At 33.6% G+C, this 9,927-nt stretch overlaps 1 long non-coding RNA gene across 1 annotated transcript; it reads right to left on the bottom strand.

The window, feature by feature from the left end:
- Window positions 1-4,724: 4,724 nt before the first annotated feature.
- LOC146937137 (uncharacterized) lies at window positions 4,725-6,760 on the bottom strand. Its single transcript, XR_015033243.1, has 3 exons — window positions 6,049-6,760; window positions 5,911-5,954; window positions 4,725-5,021 (listed from the first exon to the last, which is right to left on the bottom strand). It is a non-coding gene; the product is annotated as an uncharacterized LOC146937137 (long non-coding RNA).
- Window positions 6,761-9,927: the final 3,167 nt, after the last annotated feature.

Genomic DNA, 9,927 nt, shown 5'->3' with positions numbered 1-9,927 from the left:
GAATCACAAGAAACATGTTAGGTGAGTTCTTAGATAGCTTAACCTTCCTTTGGGTTGTGCAATTTTAGCAAGAAAACATGATTAGTGATAGTTTAGTCATGATGAGAACTTTAGTACCCCAAAGCAATTCTTGTTAATTATGTGTTAGATTGCCATGAAATATGTTTATTAATGCCTCTATAAGTTGCTGGATGTTTATGGTGCATTGAAGGATCAAATTGGACGAGTTTTGGGTCAAAATTGCAAAATCTGCACCACAGACCCGAAGAAACTCGCTATTAGCGAAATTATTTCGCTAATAGCGAAATTCCCCAGGCAGCCCAGGTCGCTAATAGCGACATTCTCTGTCCAGCCAACATGCTTTTGGCTTGTTGGCTCAATGTAGAGTCAGTGGTGCATTCTGAAGCTTTTCTTTCATCGTTTTACAACTTTATAACCCCAAAACAACATCTAGGCAATGCACATAACATCAAATGATTCATGAATATAAAATCATGGCAATCTTAGCATGTATGGCAAAGATGGCACAAGAGAGTTTAAGCCGAATTACTCGGATAGAAATGAACTAGAAAGGGAATGAATGTAGAGCCTCGACATAGTTTGTCGAGAACTAGAATGCTATGCATGAGTCCTTTGTATGTTAAGACGTAGAGTGATTAGTGTATTCTCTTCACACATGAATTAGAACGACCATGCACGCATGTAAAACTGTGAATAGATAATTTAATCTCTTCATTAAGAATGATTACGATTGCGTAGGTAGTTTACCGCCAAACGGGTAGTTCACGGACCCGTGGTAAACGAGTAATTATGTAGTTTACCACTAGTCGGATCGATTTAGGATCCGAGGTAAAGAGATAGAATGTATAGGTTTAACCATTCATGAATAAGTAAGACCAAGACTTTAATGAAAGACGTAGGTGTCGTGTCTCTTGTGATCCACACTAGGTTGGATCACGAGGGGTTTCCGCTAGGTGAAACGGGATAAGCTCCGCAAGGGGGGCCCGCACATCACAGAGGGAGTTCCGATGTACCTTAGATAGGTTTTCATCGGTTAGATAGGGATTGTGCTCGGGATTACTCCACCCCGGGGCTCTCCGTAAAATGAACTAGATAATGTTATTGTTCAACGCTAACCTCTAACTTATGAATGAACTTGACTATGATATGACGTTAGACACGTACAAGTTTATGAAATAGAGCAAGATATCAATGAGATACCGACGACGATCTTGGGTTTCCCTAATCGTCCGTTTTAGGACCGTGTCATGAATATGTTATGAGTAGACCTCGATGCGTTTATCGTATCTTGACATAGTGGTCTTAGGTTCCCTCGGCCGCCATGACACGTATGATGTTAGTAAATACCTATGATAAGTAGGATAAACCTATGACGGATCTAGTTTGCATGACCGTCTAGGAAAGCATGACCACACACGTATAATCAACCGCCAGGTTGTATTGTCGAAATGTGGCGACCGTAGGTTTTCCACGAGGTTACCTATAGCCTAGGATTAGGTAGAACTCACTGAGACATTATGTTTCATCCCAATCCTTATTTGTTTCAGATAAATAGGTTGGTATGACAAGCTAGTAGCCGAATGGATATTTCAGCAAGTGCTCGTTCGAACCCGCTGCAGGATGTCAGAGTTTTCAAGGATGCATTTACTACCTTTTGGACTAGTAGTAGAGTTTATTTGATTGTATGAACACTCATTGTTGTATTAATTATTCATTCAATGTTTTATAGTTGTAAATTTTAATGTATCCAGTATCAAGTTAATGCACATGCTAAACTACCTAGGTACGTTTAGTATGTGTGTTACAAGAAGTTTATAACTAGATTTTTGTTGAAGTTATTTTCATCTCATTTACTTTTAATATGTTATCTACTCCAAATGAATCCTAGGTAGTTTACTGAGGTTTTAACCCCCTTCAATGCTATAGTTTTCTTTTTCTATTGGTTTTCTGATAGCTATCTAAACACACTATAAAACTGTAGACACAATGTGATTAATAATTGGGCATGCTTGCCTTTGAATGTGTGATTGAAGGAAGGTTTGTCACAAACTAAAGTGGCATCAAAAGAAGCTACATTGGTTCCCAAATCACCATTTGTGTCATTTAATAATATATATATTAGCAGCTTTATCCTGTAAAAAGGAAGCATAAATTTAATTAGAAGAAGCTAATAGATTATGACATATTTGTTTCCTTTGGTATTTATGCAGTCAACAAATATTGTGTCTCAGTAGATAATAGAAGCCATTTATCTTTGCCCTGGAAATCTTTTTCTCGCTTCTAAATGAGCAATATTTTGATAGCATTGAAAGTTTTTAGGATTGATTTTAACCTTTATGATTGGATTTAATTTTTACAAAGAGACTTTTGTTTAATTTTATTTGTTTTTATTAACTTATTCTTCAGCATGTCATTGTTGGAAAAAAATCTCACCAGAAAATATTAAAGAAATAAGATCTCAATCTCAAGAAGTAAAAGGGAAATACAATGGAAATTATAAGCTCCCATGCCTGCAGTTTTAACAAACAGGCCCCGCATGCATAAAATCAGCACAACAACAAAACAAAAAGGTCGACTGCAGAACAGTATTGAGACATAAACTCTGCCACAAATCACCAATAGATGTGTCCGAAACTGCTTACACCTACACTGACAGAACAACCTATGCCAAGAACCTCACAAGAGAATATCATGTATCTTTGCAAACAATTCTATTTATCCCAATGACATTCAGTATTTAATTATTTGTTTAGTTTTCTTTAGTCATCATGCAAATCATTGTAATGATAAGAAGTAAGCTGTATTCTTTTGGTGGTGTATCTTAAGTCAGATGTATGCCATATCATCATGTGGTTTCTACTTTTCATTAAATCAAATTCCTTTAGTTAACAAATCAAGTTAATTGATTTGTTAACTTCAAATTCCCTTTTACTTTTCATTAAAGTGAAGAAAATATTCAGTTTGGAACTTGATTTAATTAAGTCATAGCAGTTGAAGGAAATCTCAGGTGAAGAAAATCAAATCAAGTTCCCAACTGCCCTATTGTCATAGCAGGTGAAGAAAATATCTTAATTTGGGAACTTCATCAATGGGGCAGTTGGGAACTTCACCAATCAACTTAATTGTTAACTAAAGGAATTTGATTTAATGAAAAGTAGAAACCACATGATGATATGGCATACATCTGACTTAAGATACACCACCAAAAGAATACAGCTTACTTCTTATCATTACAATGATTTGCATGATGACTAAAGAAAACTAAACAAATAATTAAATACTGAATGTCATTGGGATAAATAGAATTGTTTGCAAAGATACATGATATTCTCTTGTGAGGTTCTTGGCATAGGTTGTTCTGTCAGTGTAGGTGTAAGCAGTTTCGGACACATCTATTGGTGATTTGTGGCAGAGTTTATGTCTCAATACTGTTCTGCAGTCGACCTTTTTGTTTTGTTGTTGTGCTGATTTTATGCATGCGGGGCCTGTTTGTTAAAACTGCAGGCATGGGAGCTTATAATTTCCATTGTATTTCCCTTTTACTTCTTGAGATTGAGATCTTATTTCTTTAATATTTTCTGGTGAGATTTTTTTCCAACAATGACATGCTGAAGAATAAGTTAATAAAAACAAATAAAATTAAACAAACGTCTCTTTGTAAAAATTAAATCCAATCATAAAGGTTAAAATCAATCCTAAAAACTTTCAATGCTATCAAAATATTGCTCATTTAGAAGCGAGAAAAAGATTTCCAGGGCAAAGATAAATGGCTTCTATTATCTACTGAGACACAATATTTGTTGACTGGATAAATACCAAAGGAAACAAATATGTCATAATCTATTAGCTTCTTCTAATTAAATTTATGCTTCCTTTTTACAGGATAAAGCTGCTAATATATATATTATTAAATGACACAAATGGTGATTTGGGAACCAATGTAGCTTCTTTTGATGCCACTTTAGTTTGTGACAAACCTTCCTTCAATCACACATTCAGAGGCAAGCATGCCCAATGATTAATCAAATTGTGTCTACAGTTTTATAGTGTGTTTAGATAGCTATCAGAAAACCAATAGAAAAATAAAACTATAGCATTGAAGGGGGTTAAAACCTCAGTAAACTACCTAGGATTCATTTGGAGTAGATAGCATATTAAAGATAAATGAGATGAAAATAACTTCAACAAAAATCTAGTTATAAACTTCTCATCTTTGTAAACAGCAATTTATTAGAAAAAGTGAATTTGTGTATTTTAATTTGTGAACAGAATAGAAAAAGAACACCTTGACATGCATTTCAAGCAATTGGTGGGACTTGAAACATATGGTGTACACCAATTAAAGTGAAATGGCTTCACATAAATATGAAAAATATAGTAAAATATTTAGTTTAAGAAAAATGGCAGATAGCATCAAGGTAAGAAAAATGTTCAGAAACATTATATGTACTATATTAACCACAAAATAAGATGATCTAACCATCCATCAGAGGAAGAAAAACTCAGATAGATAGAATGCAATTTGTGAAGAAGTGGAAATAATTACTTCAACGACACATACGGCAAAAAATCCAGTAAAGAGGTAGGATTTGAGCTTCGAATCTGCAACCATGGCAATAATTTAGAGGAAGCAGGTGAAGAAAGGAGCTAAAAAGCTGATGAATTGCGGGTTTTTAAAAGTCTTTTACTTACAAAAGAAGAGATACATGAAACAATCAGAAATATGACATGACGTTGAAGAAGAGATACATGAAACTAATTGTCAGCTCTAATAGTAGTTTACTCATTCTCAACCCCTAAATGAACAAAGGAGCTCGCCAAAAATTGGACCTCTCCGTAAGTAACAAACCTGCTGCTTCACAAACCAGAAGCGAATTTGCAAAAAACACACCAAACCTAAGGCAGTAAAAACAACTCTAAAAAACTCAGCACTAAATAGTTTCTGGTTTCAAAAAACCAACATGAACCCATCAAGAGAAATTCTGCAACAATGACATGATCTGCGCCAAAAGCAATTTAAATCCCTTGGTTATTTCTATTCAAACTAACACACATTTCTTGATTTATATTAAATAATGATACCAATAAAAAATAAAAACCAGCATCAAGTATGAAACCTGAAAGGGATGAAGCAAATATATTCCAAAACATTTCAATTAATTCAACTCAACTACTCACAAACCAAATCCAAATCAAAATTTAAATTGTTAATTTAAATGGGAGGCAAACATAAAATGGTAAATACATATTAAAACAACCATATGTACACACTGCCATAAGGCATCAACTCTTCCGAATTCTCTAGTACCCACTTGCTTAGTAATAGGATGGAGTGAGATGTTTTGTTTTTGCGATTCTTTTAATTTCATTTCACTCTCAAAATACAACTGCAAATCATCAAGTTACATATGTCAATTCACAATATCAAAAGTAACCAGCAAATAATTTTAATTTTCTTAGAAAATAGAGTTTAGATATTTCCAAGTTAATTCAATAGTCATGAAAGAGTTCTAATCTGAAAAACACAATCTCTCCATATATAAGCAACTATCAAACACCTTTACTTTTAATTCATATTGCTGAAATTCTGCATTGATCAAACCAAAACAAAATTACAACATTCCATCTTTTGAAGCAGCCAATTTTCCTACATAATTTCACAAATGCCAATCAGACTACACAATATAAAACCATTCAATATAGAATGTAGTTTCTCTTATCCCAATTAGATCTAAATGATTCTAGCTCATAAGAATATTGTTTCTTATTGTAGTCAAATTCTAACTCATAAAAACAATACTAACGGGGCAATTGGGAGAAAAACATTAAAAGCTCAAATAGTAAAGACCAATATAGTTTCTGATATACACTATATAAATAATAACTCACCTTTAATTTCCTCCTAACAGGCCTCCAATCTCATTTGCCGATAGCTACAAAAAAAAAATCCAATTTTGTCAGTTTCATCATATAATTAATAGTGCTTCTTATTTTTCTGAAATTGATCAGAAAAAGAACAAAAAATACATTAATAGTTGTGGTAGGCTTTCAAATTCCAATTATATAATAGATCTGAAATATAAAGTAAGAGAAGAATAATGGGAGAAACATAAAAGATGTATATCAGAAGATTTTTAGGTTTTGCCAAATTTCAATCTTCCTGAATCAATTTCGGCCTCCCAAATGCCCTCGCCATCAAGTGAAAGTCGCAAAGAATAGTAACTGTTGTGAATCGTAGCCATGGATTGGTCGCCGATCGGCGTCGAGTTCCGCGCGACTGGGGTTGAAAAAAGGAGAAGCAAGAAGAGTATGACTATGGCAAAGAGCTTTTCTTTTGTCGTCTCTGTGAGCAAATTGGTTTGGCCATGGTGAAGGCAGCAAGGTCGTGGAGAGAGAAGGGGGTGGACGGTGGCATTGGGAGAGTGCAGAGAAAAGGGGGTGGAGATGAAGAATAGTAGAGAGAGGGAGAGAGAAAGGAGGGTTACGCAACACTCAGTATTGAATTTTTTTTTTTAGGATTTTGGGATTTGTATTAGCGGATTAGAGGAGGGAAAATAGGGAAAATTGTTAGGGTTTTGGGATCAGTATCAGCGGAACAGAGGAGTGAAAATAATTAGGTTAAGTTGTTGCAGACTTAACAAAATTAATAAATAAGGATTTACTATTTTATTAGCTTATTTGTTTTTATTCTTGTATATATATGGTGCATTAACTTAATCTAATAATTTTACAAGGAATAGGCTAGGGCTTCCATGTTTTAGATTTAATTCCTTCTGAGTTGGTTAACCGGTCTCATACTACCCGTCTTTAACATCATGCAATCAAAATTCAAAACAAAATTAAAAATTAACAACAAAGAGAACAAAGGGTTTGTAAAGATTTGATTCACTTGCTTCAGAGAGCGATGAGAAGGAAGGTTGAACGGGTGGGGGAGATCGTCGAGCTTCAGGAAGCGATGGGTTTATTTATGTAATACATAAAATATGGATTTATACTAGCCTTAAAAGATTTGCACCATGAGTGTAAAACACTTTTACACTTACATTCAATCAAAACTCACTATTTTATGACATCACTTGACTCTTATATGATTAGTTAAATATTAGTAATGTGACATGAATGTGAGTACAAATATATTTTACAACGACGGTGTATACCTATTATACTCTCCATATCAATCAAATATATATACAAAGAATATTGTTTCTATTATTTCTTTTTTGTGTTTGGTAGCTTTTATTTAAAGATTAAAATATATACAATTTCTTAAAAAAAAAAAAACAAAATTTGTTCGTGACGGGATGATTCCTCACAAACTATGTAATTCACATTAATGAAAATTAAGAGACATGATGGCTCAACTGCCATAACAAAGTACAAACATTTAAATTAATTAGTTTTGTGAGGAATTTAATGAAATAAATTTTGTAGCAGATGTTTAAACTATTTTGTCACTAATATTTGTCAACTCAATTTTTGATGTGAACACCAAATTGTGTCTCTAATTCCGTTGTAATTAGTGATGGATTTTGTTCCTTCCCTGAAATCCTTCATAAGTATATTACTTAGGGTTTTGTTGCCTTAACTACACCCATTTTTGAATAAAAAAAAAGTGAAACAAAGATAGTATCCTTAGTATGCGAAACAACTTTAAAATGACAAATCCACTCAGAAAATAAAAATTAAGTAATGAGAATTGAAAAAGAACAAAGATAGTATAAAACATAAAATGACTCCAGTCAGTCTCCAGGGTAAAAATCGGTCAAGACACAAATTATCATCATGCACTTCCAAGTTCGTCCATTGCCGCATATGGAAATATCTCTCGACCAGTAGCAGCTGATTTAGTTCCACTATTTCTAAACTTGAGAAACAAAGACATTTAAATCAAAAATTTAGAATAGTTCAAAAAAATAAAAAAAATAAAAAATCCAAAATTTAGAAAAGTGCATTTAAGCTTAGATATTGTTAATTTTTTTTATTGAGAAGAGCTTAGATATTGTTGATGTAAGTTGTATGAGCGTTTCATATATCTACATAGAGATGTTCTATATGCATTTAACGTACATCATGTACCTCTAATGTAAAAATGCAACGGACAAACTAAAATCGACATGTTTTCAAGGACGTGTCTGTCTATTCATACATTTCAGAGTCTAAAATGATCGCTGATTTTTATATTTAGTATAGCTGGAGAAGCTGTTTCTTGGAAGTCTAAGAAGCAAACCATTCTGGCTTAGTCCATAAAGGAATCTAAGATGATAGCACTAACTACTGCTAGTGAAGAAGCAAGATGGCTAGGATGCTTGGTAGTTGAGATCCCTTTATAGGAGAAACTGTTACCAGCTTCGTTAGTTCATTGTGATAGTACCGCGACTATTGCAAATATTAAGAATTATTATAATGGAAAGAAACAACATATAAGGCAGAAACACAACACGATTAGAGAGAGTATCTCTAATGGAGCGGTTAGAGTTAATTTTGTATGTACTAAAGAAAACTTAGTTGATCCTTTGACGGAAGGACTAAATAGAGAGAAAGTTCAAGATACATCCAGTAGGTTGGGTTTAATACATATTGCTGGTAACCCGACCTACATGACTGGAGATCCCAAGACTTAGGTTCAATGGGTAATAACAAGTCATGAAGTGATAGAACATGCTATGATAAGAATTAAGAAAACATGATCCTGCAGCAAAAGAAGGATGAGGTAAAAGAAACTCTTAATGAGATCTATACTCCATGATGAGTGGGTACATAGTTACATGAGTACCTTTGATAGACTCACCTATACGAATGTGGAACTGAGGCCAGTCGTCCTATGGAATTTTGAGGCAGAATTCCTAGAGCGTTCGTTAAATCTGTGATAGACGTGCAGGGCCTTAAACGAACGAGCTTATAGAAAACACCTAGAGGAAAAGGTTTGTGTGCGGGTTCTATGTTCGAGATAGAGTTCAATGTTGTAAGCAATTCTTGTTAAATCAAAATAGTATCCTTTATGCAAAAGTCAAAGTTGTAGGTGACACCTTTGTTTACTCGCAAATCTTACGGAGATGTCTTTGACGTTATTTCTCGAAACCATTTTTTAAGTTCAAGTAGGGGATTGTTGGAACATGTGTGTAAATTGAGCAATTGACTAAACTCAAATTCCCATCATGGATAGAACTAGTGTAGTGTGAATTGAAAAAACTGGAATTCCCACATCGGACGGATTCCACACATTAGTAATGTTTATATAGTGGGGTGGACCTCTAAGGAGGTGCATAATTAAGTGAACAAAGTAAGCACTAATTGAAAAATATAATATATATTTATGTATTTTATTATTTGGAAATGATAAATTAAATAAGTAATAAAATCATTACTAGAAATTTCGTTTTTAGTCCCCAAGTTATGCTAAAATATTTTTGAACGCAATCTATAATATTTTGGAACACAATCTAAAATATTTCAGTATGCAATCTAATATATTTTAGCGCTTGATCTGAAATATATTTTGGTACGTAATATAATATATTTTGGTACTCAATTGAAATATTTTTGTACTAGATCTAATATGTGAATTATTTAACGTCAAAGTAATGTATTACTTGTTCCCAAAGTTTCTCAATTATTAGTTGTGAATTTTCTCTATAAATAGAGAGCTCACACAGTGCATTCCACACACCGAAAATTCACAGTTGATGTGCTTCCTGTGCTTTTCTTCTCTTCTTCCTCCTCCGACTTGTGTTGACGAGTCCTTCTTCCTTTCTTCTACTCCTTCTGTCCCTTCGATTTTGAGCGGTCTTCGCACCATATATAATGGTTTAAAAGATTTTCACCATGAGTGTTAAACACTTTCACACATACATTCAATCATAACTCACTATTTTATGTCATCACTTGACTCTTATATGAGTAGTTAAA

This window comes from Medicago sativa, chromosome 3 (assembly GCF_051527215.1).
Source record: "Medicago sativa cultivar Bolivia chromosome 3, Bolivia_mono, whole genome shotgun sequence".
Classification (NCBI taxonomy): Eukaryota; Viridiplantae; Streptophyta; class Magnoliopsida; order Fabales; family Fabaceae; genus Medicago; species Medicago sativa.
Note: the sequence above shows the minus strand (reverse complement) of the source record. Positions and strands in the feature narration are given on the sequence as shown.